The sequence below is a fragment of the Lissotriton vulgaris genome, chromosome 8, assembly GCF_964263255.1.
Source record: "Lissotriton vulgaris chromosome 8, aLisVul1.2, whole genome shotgun sequence".
Classification (NCBI taxonomy): Eukaryota; Metazoa; Chordata; class Amphibia; order Caudata; family Salamandridae; genus Lissotriton; species Lissotriton vulgaris.
In genome coordinates, this window is record NC_141696.1 from 112639214 (window position 1) to 112662710 (window position 23497).

A 23497-nucleotide genomic window follows, 5' to 3' on the forward strand; every position below is an offset into this window, starting at 1 on the left:
TGGGGTGGCAGTGTCCTTGAGTTCACCACATCTTTATTCCCAGATATGGTCTCGTCTTGGGTGACATTAGAGAAGGGAGTCCTACATCACAAACTGCCCCAGTAGTACAATAAACGGTTTGAAAAGGGTGTCTAGAAATTGTGTGAGGGTTCTGATAGGAAAGGCGGGCATCCACAGGCAGAGATGACGGGTCTGCCTGGACTACCATTAGGGTGTTTGTGAAGTTTGGGCAGGATATAGATCAACCACAGACAAAGTGGCTGTAACGGCTAGGGTGGTTGCTCTCAATTCTGGGGAACTGGGTTCGAGACTCTGTGATGACGCTCAACATCCCGTGAGTCTGGACAAAGCGCGTAATCTCCCTGTGCTGGACAAAACAGAATGTCCCGGATCACGGAACATTGTTATGTCCTTCGTAGTAAATTGAGACATTCGGGTGGGTGTTAAATAAATACTTCAGGGTTGGTCGTTACCAAATTGTGTGACATCTTAAGAGGAAGGCGATGTGTTCTGATAAATTTGGTTTTGCAGTGTTTGTACTTCATTATTGCAAAAAAGCTGTTGGGCAGGAGGCAGATCTGACTGTCGCAATGTTGTGCCCTAAACATTTTTTATTTTATTGTTATATTACTTTGTGTACATTATCGGGGTATATTGTTACATTAAGGTTATTGGGGGGCAGGCTGCTGCCTTTCTAGCAGAAATTAGACTTGTACCTTTAACATTTCTTTCATCAGTAGCCAGTGTAACATAAGTGTGGTAAGGTAACACATCCCCAGCTCTTCAAGCATTTAAGAATCCAGTCAGCCCAAAAAACGGTGGCACCTACGCCATCTTAAATTGGCACGGGTGGTATCCGCTGTATTCAATGTGACCCGAGGTACACAAAGTCACCAATGCCCATCAACTGGATCGCATCCACGTGCCGGGGGGGACCCAGCAATGGGGAACTTGGGCGTTTAAAATGCTCGGGTTGTACCTGGGTAGAATTCACAAGGCAGACGCAGCTCCCTGATGAGACGGGTACCCACCAGGGGTGGTGAGTTACCCAAAATATGCTCTGTTGGCATTCGGTTGATGAGTTCAGTTCTGAAAAACTCATTGTCTAAATCAGAGCTCACGCAAAATGGGGACATTAAATTTCACCTGGAGAATGGGATGGTTGGTGACATGCCTGGGCTGCTTATTCATGTCCCATAAGCACTTGCTATACTTTATCGAAGCCATGGTTGCTGCTTAGTTCTCTTACGCGAGGAACAGCCATTGCCATAAGTCAAATTTGTCATTATAGAACGACTATCAGTGGTCTGCTAGGTGATAGTTGGAACAATCATGGAACCATTCACGAATAGGGTATACCACCTTCCATTGGGGTCAACCTGGGGGTTAACGACATCTAAGGGTAGGGCTTAGCGAGACTGAGGGACAGTTTCCCAGGTCCCACTTTCCTTCGCAAGCCAAGGCAGAAAGCCAAACAATGGACTTATTTCATTGTGGAGCTAATCACCATATGAGGTGCTGTTCACTAATATAGGGGGGATATACGCCAGTCCTAACATTGCACCTGTCCAAACGCCCCCTTCATGGATGATAGGTTTAAACCAACATTATTAGTAAACTATCCTAGGGTTAGCTGTATTGCGTGCAGCCTTCAGGCTAAGTCTTGAGGGAATATAGAGCTACTTGTTTTACCACTCTTTAATGTCATGAATGAGTAAATGGAAAAGGGCAGGTGTATAACAACAAATATATGTATTTGTACTAAACACACCCCCTTTGGTTCAGTCAGTAAACTTATTTTTCACACAGGTAAACGGGCCAATATACGTTGAGCCTAGGATGAGATTGGAGGCAAATGATTCGGTGGGAAGACCTCTATAGCACACAGTAATTTACCACCATATACGTTGAGCTCTAGGGGTACACCAAAGCCATATATTAATAATATGGTGGGGGAACCACGAATGGCATAGAGACAGGGCCTAGAGCCTCTAGAACGAATAATGGGGGTCCTGATAAAGATACACACTCTGATGTCACACCTAAAAGGTGCCCAAGAGCCTAGTTGCGGCATCACATAGTTCTGGGGATGCATGTGATCATGTCCGGGTGGCTGGGATGATATTTCACAGAAGCCAAAGTGGCGTACTTAAAAGGTCCTTGGGGCCAGCTTAGGGCCTGGCGGAGTTTGGACTGTGCTAAATCTTGAGCCAACAACTGTGATACTGCACTGCTAAGTAAGCCGTCTTGTTTTAACACATAGATCCTATGCATAAAGACGTGGGTAGGAAGCAGACAAACTGAGGCTATGCTTAACATTTGCTGTCGGCGTGTTGAGGTGTACGGATCTGGCATTAAGATTAGCTAAGTTTAGCGACTGATGGTAATGTAAGTCTGACACGTGTACAGCAGTTATTGCCGGAAAGACTAATGGTGTGTGTCTATCTTTCCAATTTATGTATGACCGGGTCCATGGTTGATACCTGGAGTGCTCCATATCACAGCAGCTGCAACAGGTGGACAGCCCAAGGGATGCTTACGTCAGTCACGGCTGGGTCCATGGCGGATATCTGAGGAGTACTCCACACCGCAACATCATCAGTGGGTGGACGTCAAAAGGAAAGCATACGTCGAGAAAGAAGACACCAAGGGCCCAAGTATTGCTGGCAGGTGTAAGTGTTACCCATTCCCTAAGGTGGAAGTGGGAATGGTTACCCAGGTTTTCTTGGTCTTTTTTCTGGTTCTTGCAGTTTCTCAAACCTGCCACGCAGGGGAGGAACTCCTCACCAGAAGTTGAGGAGCTAAAAATGGTTGCCCAGGTTTTCTTGGTCTTTTTCTGGTTCTTGCAGTTTCTCAAACCTGCCACGCAGGGGAGGAACTCCTCGTCAGAAGTTGAGGAGCTAAAAATGTGCCAGCACAAACAACGTGCCGGACGCAGGACAGGGAAGAGTGGGTTTGAGGGTCTGTGCCATGGTCAGTTCAGGAACTGCTTTCAGGGACTTTTAGCTCAGCAGCCCGACCCCCTGTCAGTGGTGATACCTCACCTAGGGGGGACTGAATGGGCCAAACTGGGGAGGCGAATACTGATTGATGGGTTCATCTCCACTGTGGGTGGGTCTTCAGGACAAGCCCGGGTGGCACAGTGGGTGGGTCTCAACTGATCCCAGGGTGGCAAGGACCCGGTCAGGGCGTTGAATCACTCGATAAAGAGGATCAACACACAGCGGGACAAATTATTTCAAGCCCCAGTTCCAGATGATCCAACATGGGTGTATTTGTCCTACCTGGTAAGGGGAGTCCATTTGACAGAGGAAGGAAGGGGCCTGGGGTCTGGGCCTGGTTGGAAGGTTTGCTAGAGTGAGAACTTTCTAGGGTAGGTCTAGGCAGGGGGAGGCCAGATCGTCGGTTAACAATGCTGGCCTGTGGCGGTAAGGTCATTATCGGTGAGCACATATTTGAGGTCTGAGGGGGCGGGCATCATCCTATGGAGGTTCCCGCCCAGGGGGAGGGGCCTGCGGGCCACTCCCACAACTCCAGGGGCAAGGTAATGGATGCTACAAAGCAAAGGAGCGCGGGTAGGAGTAGTTCACGCTTTCCTTAGGCTGGTAGCCACCCCGCGCGCGTGGACTCACGACGCCACCGGCGCAGAGTAAGGGCCCTCCTTTAGTGGGTAAATGGAGTTCAGGGCGTAGACCGGGCAATTCCCGGGGTAACACTGCGCATGCGCACATCCAGAGGGGAGGCGCAGCTTGTAGGACCTGACACCGGTAGTGACCCTGCCATATGGCCAGAAATGTACAAAAATTCTAGATGAGGATGTTTAGTATAAGTTAGGAAAATAACATGTATTAGAGTTTTGTTAAAGTCAGGCTCTCAAACTTATTGCTAAACCTAAATGTCCTGCTGAATTTTTGTATAAATTGTTGATTATGCAATTAAAACCTTTTTTAATTTCATACTTTAATAAATACGGCCGGGCGACTAGCGCCCGCCTCCCAAAAAGTAAAGACGTCTCGTGTCCACGTTCCTGGGTATTGGGTGCCGGATTGGGGGGGAGGCGGCAGCTAGTCGCTGACCATGTGAAAAGGGGGGGCCCTCGGCCCCCCCGCACGCATGGCGGCGCGGCGACCGTCGCCCCCACAGTTTCCTTTGTTGCCATTCGGCGGTGGGGGCGTGCCCTGGGGGGCGCGGCCCACCGCCGGTTGGCTGGCGGCCACCTTGACCCGGATCCTGGGAAGTGGGTCCGGGTCAAGGGGGGCGGGCTAGAGGAGGGGCCACCTGGCCCCTCGGGAATAAAGAGATAGGGAGCGCCCAGGAGACCCCCTTGTCCCTGGACGCTCCCTCGCCGAAACGGTGTGCCCCGCGCTCGGGGCTTCTTTGTTTTCCCACCCACCATCCCTTGGAACAAAATGTTTGGTAGCAGTTCTTATGTCTGGTTGAATGGTAAGTTCTGGATGTACGGTCCACGGGTCTCACAGGGTAATAGAGATGAACTGTTGGTATATTTTGTTGATGCTTTTGTCTAGGAATTTTTCCCCCTTTTATCAAGTCATGTGTGAAGTGAACTGTATTTAATGCGATGTGTCTTTAGGCCTTTTTTCCCTTTGTAGCTATACGTTGATACTGTTTGAAGTGAACTGTGTTTAATGCTATGTATCTTTAGGCCTTTTTTCCCTTTGTAGCTATACGTTGATACTGTTTGAAGTGAACTGTATTTAATGCTATGTGTCTTTAGGCCCTTTTTCCCTTTGTAGCTATACGTTGATACTGTTTTATTAGCCAGTGTAGCTGTCCTTTAGAATTTTTTCCCATAGGTCGTCGTATTTATTAGGTATGGGGCATGCGGTAAGGTCATTATCGGTGAGCACATATTTGAGGTCTGAGGGGGCGGGCATCATCCTATGGAGGTTCCCGCCCAGGGGGAGGGGCCTGCGGGCCACTCCCACAACTCCAGGGGCAAGGTAATGGATGCTACAAAGCAAAGGAGCGCGGGTAGGAGTAGTTCACGCTTTCCTTAGGCTGGTAGCCACCCCGCGCGCGTGGACTCACGACGCCACCGGCGCAGAGTAAGGGCCCTCCTTTAGTGGGTAAATGGAGTTCAGGGCGTAGACCGGGCAATTCCCGGGGTAACACTGCGCATGCGCACATCCAGAGGGGAGGCGCAGCTTGTAGGACCTGACACCGGTAGTGACCCTGCCATATGGCCAGAAATGTACAAAAATTCTAGATGAGGATGTTTAGTATAAGTTAGGAAAATAACATGTATTAGAGTTTTGTTAAAGTCAGGCTCTCAAACTTATTGCTAAACCTAAATGTCCTGCTGAATTTTTGTATAAATTGTTGATTATGCAATTAAAACCTTTTTTAATTTCATACTTTAATAAATACGGCCGGGCGACTAGCGCCCGCCTCCCAAAAAGTAAAGACGTCTCGTGTCCACGTTCCTGGGTATTGGGTGCCGGATTGGGGGGGAGGCGGCAGCTAGTCGCTGACCATGTTACTTTCATATTTCACTAGACTAATTCACCACTAATTCTTTATGGGTCCTGAGTAGCATGCTACTCACGAAAAAGCGCTTTGACGCCTCATCTGGGGTAGTAAGCGCTATATGAATGCAATTACAATGCAATACAATACAATGTTGGCACTTTGAAAACACCAGCCAGTCGCACCCGCCACAGAAAACACCACTGGCTACCCATTCAGGCCAGAAGTCATCTGAATATGCCATGCCAGGCATGGATGAGTCAGTCTGGCTCTTCTCCGCTTCCCTCCACAAGAAAATCGCACCACCCACCTGGGTGCCTTCTCCATCCGTCCCCGACCAGTGCCCTTGTCACCTCCAGAAGCAATTGCAAACCTAAAGGACAGAGGTGCCACTCTGAAATAGGCCCCCACCTCTGGAAGGACATTCAACCCAACTACTTGGATTTCTTCCCAAAAACTAAAAACCCATCTTTATAACCCAACGATCACGGACTCGAGAGCCACGGGGCAAGGCGAAGCAAAAAGGACAACTCAGAGTGGTCTAACTTTCTGAACCGGGGCAAATGACCTATACACCTCGATTTAAGGGATATCCACTGTGGGACCTATTTACAAAAGTTTGTAAAGTAGTATCGGAGTGGCACTCTTACAGGCCTTCGTAAATTGGCCCCAGAACATCTAAAATTAGAATATTCAGGGAGTATCCATGCACTATTAGGACAGAAAGCCGAGCAGTGGCGGCTCCTCCACTAAGGCAGAGGAGCGCCGCCCCACTGCTCTTAGAGCAGTGAAAATGGGAAAAGAAAACAATAATAATAAGGTTATTATCGTTTTATTATTGATTGCTGCGGGCTGGTTTAGGGTGAGGTGGGTTGGTGACTCAGGGTCGGAGGAGTGGACTGTGCACACTAAGTGCGCATGACTGCATATTTCCCACCAGGCTGTAATGGTCAGCCTGTTGGGGAATATCCACAGGCTCCCTGTCCTGAACTGAGCGCAGATCCATGGCACACAGACCAATCCAATCACAATGCTGCGTTGCAACATTGTGATTGGCTCACGGGAGCCTGTGTGCTGGGTGCTTCCTGCAGCTTCTTCCGGGCTGGAGTAAGGAAGAGCAGAGAAGTGGAGGAGAGACACAGCCGTCGGAAAAGGTAAGTGTTTTAAAAAAAAAATTCAACCCCTCCTCCCTGTTCCCTACCAGCCGCCACTGCAGAAAGGACTGTGGCCTCTTTACAGAAACTAATAAGGGGTTTGACGTTTCAGGGCCGATTCACAAAGGAATGTAAGAGCATGCAAAAGAACACTCTTAAGGCCGTTTAATAATACGGTGCAGTTTCCTTGTTTGCACCACAGGGCACCTTTCAAAACATGCACAGGGAAAGTGCACCATATTTGAATGCGGTGCCCCCAGGGCAGCTGCGAACTCAGGCTGCCTTCGGGGAAGTGCATTCAAGTGCAGTATGGAGCAGTTGTTTAAAAGATTCTCTGTGTTTCACTGTGCAGGCGGTAACCCGCAGTCACTTTAAGGGGGATTAGAGATCCCCTTGCAGGTGGGTGCAGTGAGTGACTGCACCCGCCTGCAAGGAGATGTCTGAGGGATCCATAGGAACCCATTTTGCCCCCCCCTACAGGGTTGCCTTTAGTAAGCGCACTTTCAGTGCACCTCTTTAAGGTATGTTTGCCTCTGCTCCCACATTGGTAGTATGACGCGGGTGCAGAGACAAAGTGATTCCCTCATTTATGTGGGGCCACACCCCCATGCACCTGAGGGAACTCCCTCTCATGATAGTACTGGTGCAACATGTGTGCCAGCGCGGTCTGTATTACAGAAGGAGACGAACAAGCGTCTGCAGCCCCTTCCGTAATACCATTGTGCCCCAGGGGTGCTCAAAGCAGGCGCACACGCCCTCTGCGCCCACGAGGTACAATGTATAATACGGGCCCTGGTGTACTAAATCCAGTACTCATAAATGCTTTTATAAATCAGCCCCATGGAGTCTATGAGGATCTCTCACAATCATGGAATGCGCGCAACAGCACTTTCCGACCCTTTAACTTTGATACAGCGAAGTGATATGCATGAATAGCCAATCACAGACATGTAATCCACCCCCCTTGCATCCTCTTGTGAGCCCTATGTAACCCTCTCACGCTGCAGATTAACTCTTTCTAAAAAGGCATCTAGAAGCAATGTAGGCATGTACTGCGTGCCTTACACGTAAAATAAACGTAAACAGGTGCCTGGCCAGTAGGTGAAAAAGAATTGTTTATGGCCCTATCCTAAATGTGAGTGCTGCTCTTCTGTCACGACTAAACACAAACGGAAAACTAGATGGGTGTGTAAGTTCTTGTGAGAGTGAGATGGAAAGTCCAGAAGCCGAATTCCTATGCCCTCTTGTTATCACTGGAGGACTAAACTAATCTCCAAGTTACAACAGTACCCAAGGAAAAGGGGAAATGGAGAAACAAAACAGATGGCCAATCGGGGTCTTCACCGGGTGTCAGTCAGCCTGGCATCTGAGTGGGTAGTGGAACCTTCTATGCATCGATATGTCTGAAAATATAATGAGGAAATAACTAGTCACTCTCTTTTAACTACTACCTTTCTAATATCTACTAAATACAAATTACGACAATGCTCTTAACCCAAAATTCTCACTTTCCCCAATGGGAAACCTAGTTCCCTTAATGGCTATTTATCCTAAAAGAACAGAAATGAACATGTCTTTAGTGCATTTTCTGAATCCAACATTCCTCTCTTATGCCCACCCTTCCTGTGATGAGAACCTTAGGAAGATCTGCACTCAGTGGAATTACTTCATTACTTAGCAACAAAATAAAAAATACAAAAACGAATTTACAGTATATAAATATCAATTGAATCCGAAAAGGTAGGGGACCTGTGCTTAAATTAATTGAAATGTCAATTTGTATGAGTTAATCAAAGTTTCTTAAAATACTAATTGTCCCTTTTCTGGTACAATGGATTCAACATGATGGTGAGAGAAGTTCTTATGTATCAGTAAACATTGCAAATCTAGAGAAGAGAGATGCCAATCTTTGATGTGTACGTGTGATGTAAAGCTCTCTGACATCCTGCAATGGTATGAATAGCACTATAGCGCTATAAAAGAAATGCAACTTAATAGTGGTATTGAAATTGTTATTTATGTAAATACTGGGACAGACCAACATACCTGACATTCTAACAGTGCATGCATATCTCGTATACAGGGACTGAACAAAGTCAAAAGCACGCCTCTCCTACGTACCTGTGAAGTGAAAAGCTGTGTGCCTATGTTTCCCCTCCTCTGCATTTAGGATACTCCAACAAAATGAGGCCTGATTCCCCCTTAAATTTAGTGTTTGTAATTGGCCCAGTTGGAATCTGATAAGTCCCCACCCTGCATTCACGTTGCTGCTCCTGCCGCTCCGAAAGAAAGCAGACAACATGCGGGCGCTGCTGAATTTGTCCCAGTGTCTGCAAAATACACCAGGACAAGTTCAGCATATTTCTGTGAGGCACAACCTCTTGGTAGGGTAGACGGCGTCCACCCTGTGAAAAGAGTGGATAGACGCCAACTACCTGTGTGTACGCTCAACTTGTGCCCTGGGTAAGTGGTAGTAAATTCATTGCAGGCACAGATGGGCTCTCGAGTACGGTCTTTATACTCTGCACTCGGGTGCCTGTGGCGATTCCAACTAGATATTTGGGGGTGGGCAGCAGCTGTGACATCATCTAAGCTCCCGACACTGTGTGGCCAAGCCAGTAACCAATTCTGTGCAAGGGTTTCTGTAGGAAGCTGGCTCTGTATATACTCCAGGATGCAGTGGGGCTAGATGCAGGGGTATCTTTTGAGGTCGGATTTCACCTTACTGAGCCACTCACACTTGGGGGCTTCTCCATGCAGAGGCTGCAGTCGGCATTGGGGAGTCCTGGAGGGGTCAACCCACAATGGACTCGGACTCTGGAGTGCTGAGGGACCTCGTTGGGACCGATGGGCCACCCAGATTTGGGCCGTAGGCGTCAGTTGCAATGGTGGTTCCAGGTGTCGGGTTTCCTTGTCCTCAGCAGGCTCAGATTCTGTCTTGGGAGTTTCTTTCGAACAGAGTTGCTGTTCACAGGAGATCCAGTCTTTGTTGAAGGCAGTCAGTCCTCACAGGGGTTCTGGAGGTCACTAGCTGCAGGACATAGCGACTTTTGGCGCAAGATCTCTGGATACTGCAGACGGGCAGGTAGGGCTGGAGCCAAGTCAGTTCTTCTCTGGAGTCTCCTCTGCTGGGCATCTTCATTCATCCTTCTGCGTAGGTTGCGGCAATCTCCCTTCTTAGTTCAGGGCTGTCCCCTAACTAGGGGTCTCGAGGTCAGTAGCCCATTGGTTACTGGCCTTAGGGTGACTGCACCCTTGGTGTGATCACCCCAGGTGGGGGAGTGGGCACAATCCCTAATCCTGATTGGAGAGTGTCTGCCATCTGCAAGATGGTGGGCACTGAAGAGTGGGCTTCACCTCACTCCTCCCACCTGGAGGGGTGGGGTTGGCAGAGGTGAGCACACCTTCTAGGCTGTGCTAATCTTACCCGCCTGTCTTCCGGCCAAAAAGAAGGGGAGACAGTGAGGGGGCCTGCTCCTGTGGCACCTCCACCCAGGAAAGGCTTTGTTTCTGGGCTCAGGGAGCAAAGGCTCCCACCCCAGGGGTCCAGAAACATGTCTTGTGGTGGCAGGCTGGTGTTTACCAGTCAGGTACCCACCAGAGGCTGGTCGTTTTTCAGGGGCATCTCTAAGATGCCCTCTGAGTGCATTGTATAATAAATTCCACACCGGCATCAGTCTGAGTTTATTACACTGAGAAGTTTGATACCAAACTTCCCAGAATTCAGTAAAGCCATTAAGGTGCTGTGGAGTTTGTAATGACAAACTCCCAGACCATGTACTCTTTATGGCTGGCTTTACTGCACTTACAATATCTAAGAATGGACTTACCCACTGTAGGGGTACAGGGCTCATGCACCTGCACCCTAACCGGTGGCATATGGCACCCAGCTAGTGGGGTGGCTGACCTTCACTTTTCTCTGCTCCAAAACAGGCAGCCTGCAATGGCAGTGTGTGTGTGTGTGTGTAAAGGTAAGGGTCGCACAATAAGTGCTGTAGCCCTTAGAGGCCTTCCCTGGCCACAGTGCCCTTGGTACCCATGGTACCTTTTACAAGGGACTGACATGTGGCCAGAGGGGCGCCAATTGGGGGTACAAGGTACAATTATGGGAAAGAACACAGGCCCTGGGAACCTGATTGCAGGGACCCAGGGCACATCAAGTCAAAGTGCATCAGTAGGGGGGGGGGGGGTACTGCAACAGAAACCCAGCTTCCTACAGTTTCCACCTCACTGTGCGATAATGGCTCTACACTGTGCGCCTTGTGATGACAGAAGAAAGCAGCAGCATAGAAGTTGGGAGCCCTGCATCAGGCTCTTGAGCCAGGACACACAAAACATCTAACTAGTCTGGCCTCAATTGCCAGGTTTTGCCACAACTCTTGCAGTCATATCAGTGAGTACTATAAACGCGCGATGCTCAAAGGTAGGATGTCTTTGTGAAATCATTCCATGCCGTCATTCTGAAACTCCCTTTTTAGGTCTCGCCTGTCGATGCGCATGCGCATCGAGCTTGCGAGACTATGGGGGCTTATCCACTCTTTATCCAACTTGCAAGGAATCGTGGCGATTCCTTGCAGTGCACGAGACATTTAAGCTCAATGCGCATGCGCAAACAGCTTCAAAGCGCGTACACAAGCCCTTATCCGCCTGCATTGCCTTCTCTCTCTCTGACAGCCTCCCCCAGCTCCGCCTCCTCACTTTTTGATTGCAGGGCTGTTAGGCCGTGCCTCCCCTACTCTACTCCCCCCTCCTTCTCCACTCCCCCTCACGACGCACCTCCGGATCCGCCCCCTCCCCATTTTGTCTACCACCGTGAAACTGTTTGGCACACAAAAGTCTTACCATTACCACGACCTATTTCCTTTCAGAAAACATTTTCCTCTTCAACTCTAACTTCGCCAAATTTATTTTACGGGACAATGAAACATACTTATTTGTTACCAAACATTTGTACAGCCTTCCACATGTCTTCCACAACCCACTAACGCCCGAACCACCCCCCTCTGTTCCCGTACACAGCCATGCTCGCATTTCAACTCCCCCTCTCCAGACGCACCTCCGGATCCGCCCCCTCCCCATTTTGTCTACCACCATCCAGGCTCTCCGAACACAAAAAAAGACTTTAAACTGAAATGGTCGACAAAAATAAATCATGACAGACGCATTACAAGCTACATCGTAGCATTGCACCTAAAAAAGTTAAGCTTACAACCCACAAACGCCCGAACCTCCCCCCTCTGTTCCCGTACACAGCCATGCTCGCATTTCAACTCCCCCTCTCCAGACGCCAGGACCTCCCCTCTGTGTTCCTGCACCCATCCAGGCTCTCCGAACACAAAAAAAGACTTTAAACTGAAATGGTCGACAAAAAAAATCATGACAGACGCATTACAAGCTACATCGTAGCATTGCACCTAAAAAAGTTAAACTTACAACCCACAAACGCACGAACCTCCCCCCTCTGTTCCCGTACACAGCCAGGCTCGCAAATCAACTCCCCCTCTCCAGACGCCAGGACCTCCCCTCTCTGTCCCTGCACCCATCTATGCTCTCCGAATACAAACAGACTTTCAACTGAAATCGTCTACACCACGAGATAATGACATACGCATTAAAAGTTACATCGGCTTGTACATTCCCTAATCTGCAGGCCTACAACTGAAATCGTCTACACCACGAAATAAAGCGTGCTACGTTAAAAATACCGATTGTATCTCTAGCATTGCACCTAAAAAAAAACCATTCTTTAGTCCCATTTACATGAACACAAAGTCAGGCCACAGACTCCAAGGCTTTCGTCACGAAAACTACAGGATGCTAGACTACTTTAAGCGCTGTCGCCAAGATTGTAATCACTTGTGAAGTTCCTTTGGGGATGTGCTAATTTAGAACAGCAGGATGCGAGCCGGGTGTTAGCTCGATAACAACAGCAAACGCCCCGCCCCCCCCCCCAAAAAACCGACTGAAAGGAAATACTTACACTAGAAACGTGATACTTTTTTGCAAAACGTAAGCAATGTCACTGTACGCAAATATTAACACTAGAAACGTGTATTTATTTTATCAATACTTATTTACTTTACCTTACCATGATTATTATATGACAACTTTCCTCTACAGCGTGGTATGTAAAATCGTATTATTCTACGTGTACGCTTTTACAGACTAAAGATTTTCTATGTTGCCTTAGCGAAACATTTCCGATTTTGCCTTCTTTTGGATAATCACCATATTTCTTATACACACACATTAAGGGAGCCATCCGCAGCAGCCTCACTCTCACTCACCCTCAACCTCTTTTTTTCTATTTAGTTAAGGGTAACTTGCAGCCAACCTCTCTTGCTATTTTGTTAAGGGTCACTTGCAGCACACATTTCAAGACGAATTACAGTAAGGCAGAAAATGGCGTCTGGAAACGTTATGTTTTTTGACATCAAAACTCCTATACTTTAAATACAATCTACCACTGTATTTTAACATTTCGCCACACCTACTCACCATCAACCTCTCTTTCTATTTTCTTAAGGGTAACTTGCAGCCAACCTGTATTCCTAGTTTGTTGACTATGGCGCTTTTACAGACTAAAGATTTTCTATGTTGCCTCACAGAAACATTTCCGATTTTGCCTTCTTTTGGATAATCACCACTGTATTTTAACGGTCCCACACACACATTAATGTAGGCATGCTATAACAAAAAACAACACAACTTTGATGGCAAATACATCAGCTCAAAACATTTCCCCACACCTGTCTCTAGATTTATTTATTGCCATACAAAAATATGTACCATCTTCTAAATCCCCCACTCTATTTTAACGTTCCCACACACACATCAACCACTCACCCTCAATCACTCACCCTCAACCACTCACCCTCAACCACTCACCCTCAACCACTCACCCTCAACCACTCACCCTCAACCACTCACCCTCAACCAATCACCCTCAACCACTCACCCTCAATCACCCTCAACCACTCACCCTCAACCACTCACCCTCAACCACTCACCCTCAACCACTCAACCTCAACCACTCACCCTCAACCACTCACCCTCAACCACTCAACCTCAACCACTCAACCTCAACCACTCACCCTCAATCACTCACCCTCAACCACTCACCCTCAACCACTCACCCTCACCCTCACTCACCCTCAACACCTCACCATCACTACCACTCAACCCCTCACCCTCACTAACTCTCAATTACTCAATCACCCTTGCCCTCACTCGCATTCAATATCTCACCCACACTAACACTGAACGCCTCACTCACACTCACTTTTACCCTCACTCACACTTAACACTTCAACCTCACCCTCACTCACATTCACCCTCTCCCTCAACTCCTCATGCCATTTGATAAGCGTAACTTGGATCAGACAGTTACAGTCTAATTACAGTAAGGTTGAAAATGGCGTCTGTAAACGTTATGGTTATTTATCAAAACTCCTATAGTCTACATACCATGCCGTACACACACACCGACAACAATCCCACCATTTATAATTACACACAGCCACATTCAAGGGCGGCATCCTCACCAATGGTCACAATTTTTATAGTGAAAAAAAAACACAACTTCGATGGAAAATACATCAGCTCCTAACATTTCTCCACACCTCTCTCAACATTTAGGTATTGCCAAACAAAATTATCTCACATCTTTCTAAATTGCCCACTCTATTTTAACGTTCCCACACACACATCAACCACTCACCCTCAATCACTCACCCTCAACCACTCACCCTCAACCACTCACCCTCAACCAATCACCCTCAACCACTCACCCTCAATCACCCTCAACCACTCACCCTCAACCACTCACCCTCAACCACTCACCCTCAACCACTCACCCTCAACCACTCACCCTCAACCATTCACCCTCAACCACTCACCCTCAACCACTCACCCTCAACCACTCACCCTCAACCACTCACCCTCACCCACTCACCCTCACCCACTCACCCTCACCCACTCACCCTCACCCACTCACCAACTCACCCTCAACCACTCACCCTCAACCACTCACCCTCAACCACTCACCCTCAACCACTCACCCTCAACCACTCACCCTCAACCACTCACCCTCACCCTCAACCCTCACCTACCCTCACCCTCACCCTCAACACTCACCTACCCTCACCCACCCTCAACCCCTCACCCTCACTCAACACCTCTGCCTCGCCCTCACTCGCCCTCACCCTCAACCCCTCATGCTATTTTTAAGGGTAACTTGGCGCTGACAGTTCAAGTCGAATGACAGTAAGGTAGAAAAATTCTATAGTCACTCACCCTCCACGCCTCACCCAACATCTCACCTTCACTCACCATCAACATCTCACCCTCAAAACATCAGCCTCAATTCCTCACCTCAACCCCTCACCCTCAACCATTCACCCTCACTCACCCTCCCTCACCCTCAACCCCTCACCCACACTCTCAACACTTCACCCTACACACCTCACCCTCAGTAACTCTCAATCCCTCAATCACCCTTCCCCTCACTCACCCTCAATACCTCACCCTCACTAACACTCAACCCCTCACTCACCCTCACTCTTACTTTCACTTACACTCAAGACCTCAGCCTCACCCTCACTCATCCTCACCCTCAACCCCTCATGCCATTTTTAAGTGTAACTTTGAGTAGACAGTTCAAGTCGATTTACATTAAAGGAGAAAATGGTGTCTGGAAACGTTAAAAAAACTCCTATAGTTTACATACCATGCCGTACACACACACCAACATAATTCCTAGCATTTAAAATTACCCACAGACACATTCAAGGGCCGCATCCTCAGCAATGCTCACGATTTTTATACTACAAATAACAACACAACTTTGATGGCAAATAAATCAGCTCAGAACATTTCGCCACACCTATCGCTACATTTATCTATTGGCAAACAAAATCATCGACCATCTTTCTCAGTCTCCCACTGTATTTCTATGGTGACACTCACACATTAATGGAGGCATCTGCAGCAATGTCCTGTCTTTTCATACTAAACATAAACGCCACAACTTTGAGCCTGTATATTACAAGACTTACATTAAGGGACGCACCCGCAGCGAAATTCTGTTTTTACAACACGTACACACACAGCCAAAATTATTCTAGCATTTACAAATACCCACAGACACATCTTTCTCATTCGCCCACTGGACGGCTCCACAGCAATGTTCCGTATTTGCATACTAAACATAAACGCCACAACTTCGGCACATCTTTCAGCCTGTATATTACAAGAGTTCTATGTTTAAAAATGAAACTTTGTATACTTTACAAGCTTTAGATATTCCATTTTTAAGGGTAACTTCGAGCAAACAGTTGAACTTCAATGACACTAACGTTAAATAAAAAAAACTAAAAATAAAAAAAGTTTACTTTGTCAGTTCCGAGCTAACTCTTATGTGCGCTTAAGCGACTTGGCCAGGGAAGTCTACTGGCGCGCCAATGTCGAAACTCCATTTGCATACACATTCAAACATTCACACTTCCAATTCGCGCACATCAGCTAGTGTGACTTTTCCTTGGGGCAAGGGAAGGACTGCGAGCCGGGTGTTAGCTCGAGAACAACAACAAACCCCCCCCCCCGCCCCCCCCCGAAAGAACAGTAGAAACGTGAAGTTTTTTCGCTAAACTTAAACAATCCCAATGAACGTAAATACGAACATTAGAAACGTTATTTGTTTTAACAAAACTTATTTAGTTTACATAACCAGGCCTAGTATTTCACAATTTTGTGGTACAACGTAGTATGTAACATCGGCCTATTCTACTTCGACGCTTGTACAGACTACAGATTTTCGGTGTTGCTATCAGTGAAAAAATTCCGATGTTGCCTTCTTTTGGATAACCACCATATTTCTTATACACACACATTAAGGGACGCATCCGCAGCAGCCTCACTCTCACTCACCCTCAACCTCTTTTTTTCTATTTAGTTAAGGGTAACTTGCAGCCAACCTCTCTTGCTATTTTGTTACGGGTCACTTGCAGCACACATTTCAAGACGAATTACAGTAAGGCAGAAAATGGCGTCTGGAAACGTTATGTTTTTTTACATCAAAACTCCTATACTTTAAATACAATCTACCACTGTATTTTAACATTTCGCCACACCTACTCACCATCAACCTCTCTTTCTATTTTCTTAAGAGTAACTTGCAGCCAACGTCTATTCCTAGTTTGTTGACTATGGCGCTTTTACAGACTAAAGATTTTCTATGTTGCCTCACTGAAACATTTCCGATTTTGCCTTCTTTGGGATAATCACCACTGTATTTAAACGTTCCCACACACACATTAATGTAGGCATGCTATAACAAAAAACAACACAACTTTGATGGCAAATACATCAGCTCAAAACATTTCGCCACACCTGTCTCTAGATTTATTTATTGCCATAAAAAGTTATGTACCATCTTCTAAATCCCCCACTCTATTTTAACGTTCCCACACACACATCAACCACTCACCCTCAACCACTCACCCTCAACCACTCACCCTCAACCACTCACCCTCAACCACTCACCCTCAACCACTCACCCTCAACCACTCACCCTCAACCACTCACCCTCAACCACTCACCCTCAACCACTCACCCTCAACCACTCACCCTCAACCACTCAACCTCAACCACTCACCCTCAACCACTCACCCTCAACCACTCACCCTCAACCACTCACCCTCAACCACTCACCCTCAACCACTCACCCTCAATCAATCACCCTCAACCACTCACCCTCAACCACTCACCCAACACATCACTCTCACTCACCATCAACATCTCACTCTCAACATCTCACCCTCAACACCTCACCCTCAACACCTCACCCTCAACACCTCACCCTCAACCAGTCACCCTCAACCACTCACCCTCAACCACTCACCCTCAACCACTCACCCTCAACCACTCACCCTCAACCACTCACCCTCAACCACTCACCCTCAACCACTCACCCTCAACCACTCACCCTCAACCACTCACCCTCAACCACTCACCATCAACATCTCACCCTCACTCACCCTCAACACCTCACCCTCAACCCCTCACCCCCAACCCTCACCCCCAACGCCTCACCTTCCACCCCTCACCCTCACTCACCCTCCATCACCCTCAACCCCTCACCTACATCCTCAACACTTCACCCTAAACACCTCACTCATCCTCAACCCCTCCCACTCACCCTGACTCACCCTCACCCTCACTCACCCTCAACACCTCACCATCACTACCACTCAACCCCTCACCCTCACTAACTCTCAATTACTCATTCACCCTTACCCTCACTCGCATTCAATATCTCACCCACACTAACACTGAACGCCTCACTCACCCTCACTTTTACCCTCACTCACACTCAACACTTCAACCTCACCCTCACTCACATTCACCCTCTCCCTCAACTCCTCATGCCATTTGATAAGCGTAACTTGGATCAGACAGTTACAGTCTAATTACAGTAAGGTTGAAAATGGCGTCTGTAAACGTTATGGTTATTTATCAAAACTCCTATAGTCTACATACCATGCCGTACACACACACCGACAACAATCCCACCATTTATAATTACACACAGCCACATTCAAGGGCGGCATCCTCACCAATGGTCACAATTTTTATAGTAAAAAAAAAACACAACTTCGATGGGAAATACATCAGCTCATAACATTTCTCCACACCTCTCTCAACATTTACGTATTGCCAAACAAAATTATCTCACATCTTTATTAATTGCCCACTCTATTTTAACGTTCCCACACACACATCAACCACTCACCCTCAATCACTCACCCTCAACCACTCACCCTCAACCACTCACCCTCAACCACTCACCCTCAACCACTCACCCTCAACCACTCACCCTCAACCACTCACCCTCAACCACTCACCCTCAACCACCCACCCTCAACCACTCACCCTCAACCACTCACCCTCAACCACTCACCCTCAACCACTCACCCTCAACCACTCACCCTCAACCACTCACCCTCAACCACTCACCCAACACATCATTCTCACTCACCATCAACATCTCACTCTCAACATCTCACCCTCAACACCTCACCCTCAACGCCTCACCCTCAACGCCTCACCCTCAACGCCTCACCCTCAACGCCTCACCCTCAACGCCTCACCCTCAACGCCTCACCCTCAACGCCTCACCCTCAACCACTCACCCTCAACCACTCAACCTCAATCACTCACCCTCAACCACTCACCCTCAACCACTCACCCTCAACCACTCACCCTCAACCACTCACCCTCAACCACTCACCCTCAACCACTCACCCTCAACCACTCACCCTCAACCACTCACCCTCAACCACTCACCCTCAACCACTCACCCTCAACCACTCACCCAACACATCATTCTCACTCACCATCAACATCTCACTCTCAACACCTCACCCTCAACGCCTCACCCTCAACGCCTCACCCTCAACGCCTCACCCTCAACGCCTCACCCTCAACGCCTCACCCTCAACGCCTCACCCTCAACGCCTCACCCTCAACGCCTCACCCTCAACCACTCACCCTCAACCACTCACCCTCAACCACTCACCCTCAACCACTCACCCTCAACCACTCACCCTCAACCACTCACCCTCAACCACTCACCCTCAACCACTCACCCCCAACCACTCACCCTCAACCACTCACCCTCAACCACTCACCCTCAACCACTCAACCTCAACCACTCAACCTCAACCACTCACCCTCAACCACTCACCCTCAACCACTCACCCTCAACCACTCACCCTCAACCACTCACCCTCACCCACTCACCCTCACCCACTCACCCTCACCCACTCACCCTCACCCACTCACCCTCACCCACTCACCCTCACCCACTCACCCTCAACCAATCACCCTCACCCACTCACCAACTCACCCTCAACCACTCACCCTCAACCACTCACCCTCAACCACTCACCCTCAACCACTCACCCTCAACCACTCACCCTCAACCACCCACCCTCAACCACCCACCCTCAACCACTCACCCTCAACCACTCACCCTCAACCACTCACCCTCAACCACTCACCCTCAACCACTCACCCTCAACCACTCACCCTCAACCACTCACCCTCAACCACTCACCCTCAACCACTCACCCTCAACCACTCACCCAACACATCATTCTCACTCACCATCAACATCTCACTCTCAACATCTCACCCTCAACGCCTCACCCTCAACGCCTCACCCTCAACGCCTCACCCTCAACACCTCACCCTCAACACCTCACCCTCAACCACTCACCCTCAACCACTCACCCTCAACCACTCACCCTCAACCACTCACCCTCAACCACTCACCCTCAACCACTCACCCTCAACCACTCACCCTCAACCACTCACCCTCAACCACTCACCCTCAACCAATCACCCTCACCCTCAACCCTCACCTACCCTCACCCTCACCCTCAACAGTCACCTACCCTCACCCACCCTCAACCCCTCACCCTCACTCAACACCTCAGCTTCGCCCTCACTCGCCCTCACCCTCAACCCCTCATGCTATTTTTAAGGGTAACTTGGCGCTGACAGTTCAAGTCGAATGACAGTAAGGTAGAAAAATTCTATAGTCACTCACCCTCAACGCCTCACCCAACATCTCATCTTCACTCACCATCAACATCTCACCCTCACTCACCCTCAAAACATCAGCCTCAATTCCACACCTCAACCCCTCACCCTCAACCATTCACCCTCACTCACCCTCCCTCACCCTCAACCCCTCACCCACACCCACAACACTTCACCCTACACACCTCACCCTCAGTAACTCTCAATCCCTCAATCACCCTTCCCCTCACTCACCCTCAATACCTCACCCTCACTAACACTCAACACCTCACTCACCCTCACTCTTACTTTCACTTACACTCAAGACTTCAGCCTCACCCTCACTCATCCTCACCCTCAACCCCTCATGCCATTTTTAAGTGTACCTTTGAGTAGACAGTTCAAGTCGATTTACATTAAAGGAGAAAATGTTGTCTGGAAACGTTAACAAAACTCCTATAGTTTACATACCATGCCGTACACACACACCAACATAATTCCTAGCATTTAAAATTACCCACAGACACATTCAAGGGCCGCATCCTCAGCAATGCTCACGATTTTTATACTACAAATAACAACACAACTTTGATGGCAAATAAATCAGCTCAGAACATTTCGCCACACCTATCGCTACATTTATCTATTGGCAAACAAAATCATCGACCATCTTTCTCAGTCTCCCACTGTATTTCTATGGTGACACTCACACATTAATGGAGGCATCTGCAGCAATGTCCTGTCTTTTCATACTAAACATAAACGCCACAAGTTTGAGCCTGTATATTACAAGACTTACATTAATGGACGCACCCGCAGCGAAATTCTGTATTTACAACACGTACACACACTGCCAAAATTATCCTAGCATTTAAAAATACCCACAGACACATTTAAGGGCCACTTACGCAGCAATGTTCACTATTTTCATAATAAAACGAAGAACACAACTTTTATGGCAAATATTGCATCCGGCCTCTGACCCGTTCAGCACCACACCTGTCTTTACATTTCTTTTTTGCCAATCAAAATCATCGACCATCTTTCTCATTCACCCACTTTTTTTTCACGTTGCCACACACACATTAATGGACGCATCCGCAGCAATTTTCAGTATTTTCATACTAAACCTAAACGGCACAACTTTGAGCCAGTATATTACAAGAGTAGTATGTTTTAAAGTGAAACTTTGTATACTTTTGATGCTTTATATATGCCATTTTTAAGTGTAACTTCGAGCAGACAGTTGAAGTCCAATTACACTAACGTAAAAAAAAAAGGCCCTTTGCTTTGTTAGTTCCGAGCAAAATCTTATATGGCCTTAAGGGAGTTGCCCAGTGAAGTCTACTGGCGCGCCTATGTCGAAACTCCATCTGCATACACATTCAAACATTCACACTTCCAAGTCGCGCACATCAGCTAGTGTGACTTTTCCTTGGGGCAAGGGAAGGACTAAAAGCTTTGATCCTTTCTTAAACCCAAAAAAAAAAAAAGATTCTTGCATCGTTACCCCCTATTTAAGCAGAGGGACGGGTCACTTTAAGTCATACTCTCTTTTTGACCAGCGAGGACAGAACTTCGACTTACAGAACGGCGCTGTACTTGCTGCTATCGACCAACAGCCACTGAAAAATTACGGCATTCAATCTTAGAACGTAAGTGCATGCAAGTGTTATTTCTATACATCCAAAGACAGTATTGATATATTTACTTGCGTTTATTAGAACTGTTACTATATCAACATTGCACCTGTGTTAAATTATTCTGCGACATGTGTGTTTGCAAATCTACATTTTCTATGGTAATACTTAGCAAAGGACTACGTAATTTCTTAAACAGGTCATACCTTGGTTTAAACCATCAGATACATATTGTTTTTTTTATCGTTATCTCTTGTAGGTTATTGGTACGCTTTCAACATTTCCTTGATAGGGGGAAAGAAACTGCGCACCAACATATATCATGTAAGTACAGCAAACTGTTCACTCTTCTACACACTTTTTACTTCCGTTCCTAACACTCCGACTCGCCACACAGAACATTCCTTCCAATAAATCAAGGCAGAACATAAGTTTGACACACACCCATTCATTCTTAGATTTAATGCAACACAGTAACTACTCCTAATTACAACATGACACACACACCTTCTTTTTACGTCTGTTACTATTACCTTTTCACGCACACACGGTTAAGAACACATACTATATAACACGCACGGCGAATTGAGTGCAACCACAACAGAACACTCCTTACGATTTTTGTCACAGCTTCACAGCAATACAGTCAACAGGATGATCGGACTGAACAGTGAACAGAGCTCCAGCTTACACTACTCACACACACCTTGTCAGATTATCTTTCAATATTACACGCATACCGCTTGCATTCTCAGATTCAATGTAACACAGTAACCAGTGCAAGTTACAAGATGACACATACGCACCCTTTTTTTTACATCTATTAGTATTAACTTTTCACGCACACACTGTTAGGAACACATACTATATCACACGCACGCCGAAATGAGTGCGACCACATTAGAACACTCATTACGCTTTCATTGACAGCTTCATAGCAAGACAGTAAACTGGATGATCGGACTCAAGAGTGAACAGAGATGCATCTTACACTAATCACACACAGTCTGTCACATTAGGCAAAACACTGACTGCCACCCTTATACAGCACGTGCGACTCCAACGCAATCTAAGATCATAGCACTTCGCCACTACAGCACCAAACTTTCAGGCACAACTTCAAATTGCACATTTATTTGCACGCAAACAGGCTACACTTCACAACATTCACCCGCAGCTTTACTGGCACACAGTAAGTAATCCAAGTTACTAGCTGACACACGAAAACAGCCGCTCGTACAAGTACTAGTATTACCTTTCCACAAACACACATCCAATAACACATTAGCCATGATTTGCGGCCTACAAAAATAAACACTTCACTTTACACTTACTACACTATTCCCAGTCACATTGTAACATTAGGGGAAATAGTACAGCCATAAACCGTTCCCAACACTTCGCTTCACCACAACAAAATTTTCATACACACATTCCACGAACAAGGACACTTTCACACACACCCTCTATTACATGCCTACTCACAATCTTTCTCTCAGGGGCAAAATTTAATGTTTACTTAGTGTCCAAGGACCGCATCTGTGGGGGCAGGGTCAGTGGTTAAGGGTCGGGGCGACAGCAACAACATAAAACTGACCTTGAGGTTATTCACAGTACTCTGCAGCTGAAGGC

At 47.4% G+C, this 23497-nt stretch overlaps 1 protein-coding gene across 1 annotated transcript in view; it reads left to right on the forward strand.

The window, feature by feature from the left end:
• The first annotated feature begins 1308 nt into the window (after positions 1–1308).
• Positions 1309–23497, forward strand: part of LOC147693564 (uncharacterized) — a 38650-nt gene continuing 16461 nt past the window's right edge. Inside the window, exons 1-2 of the mRNA XM_086933783.1 lie at positions 1309–2672; positions 22125–22189. The gene's annotated coding sequence lies outside the window, so the exon portion shown is untranslated. The remainder of the gene's footprint in view (positions 2673–22124; positions 22190–23497) is intronic.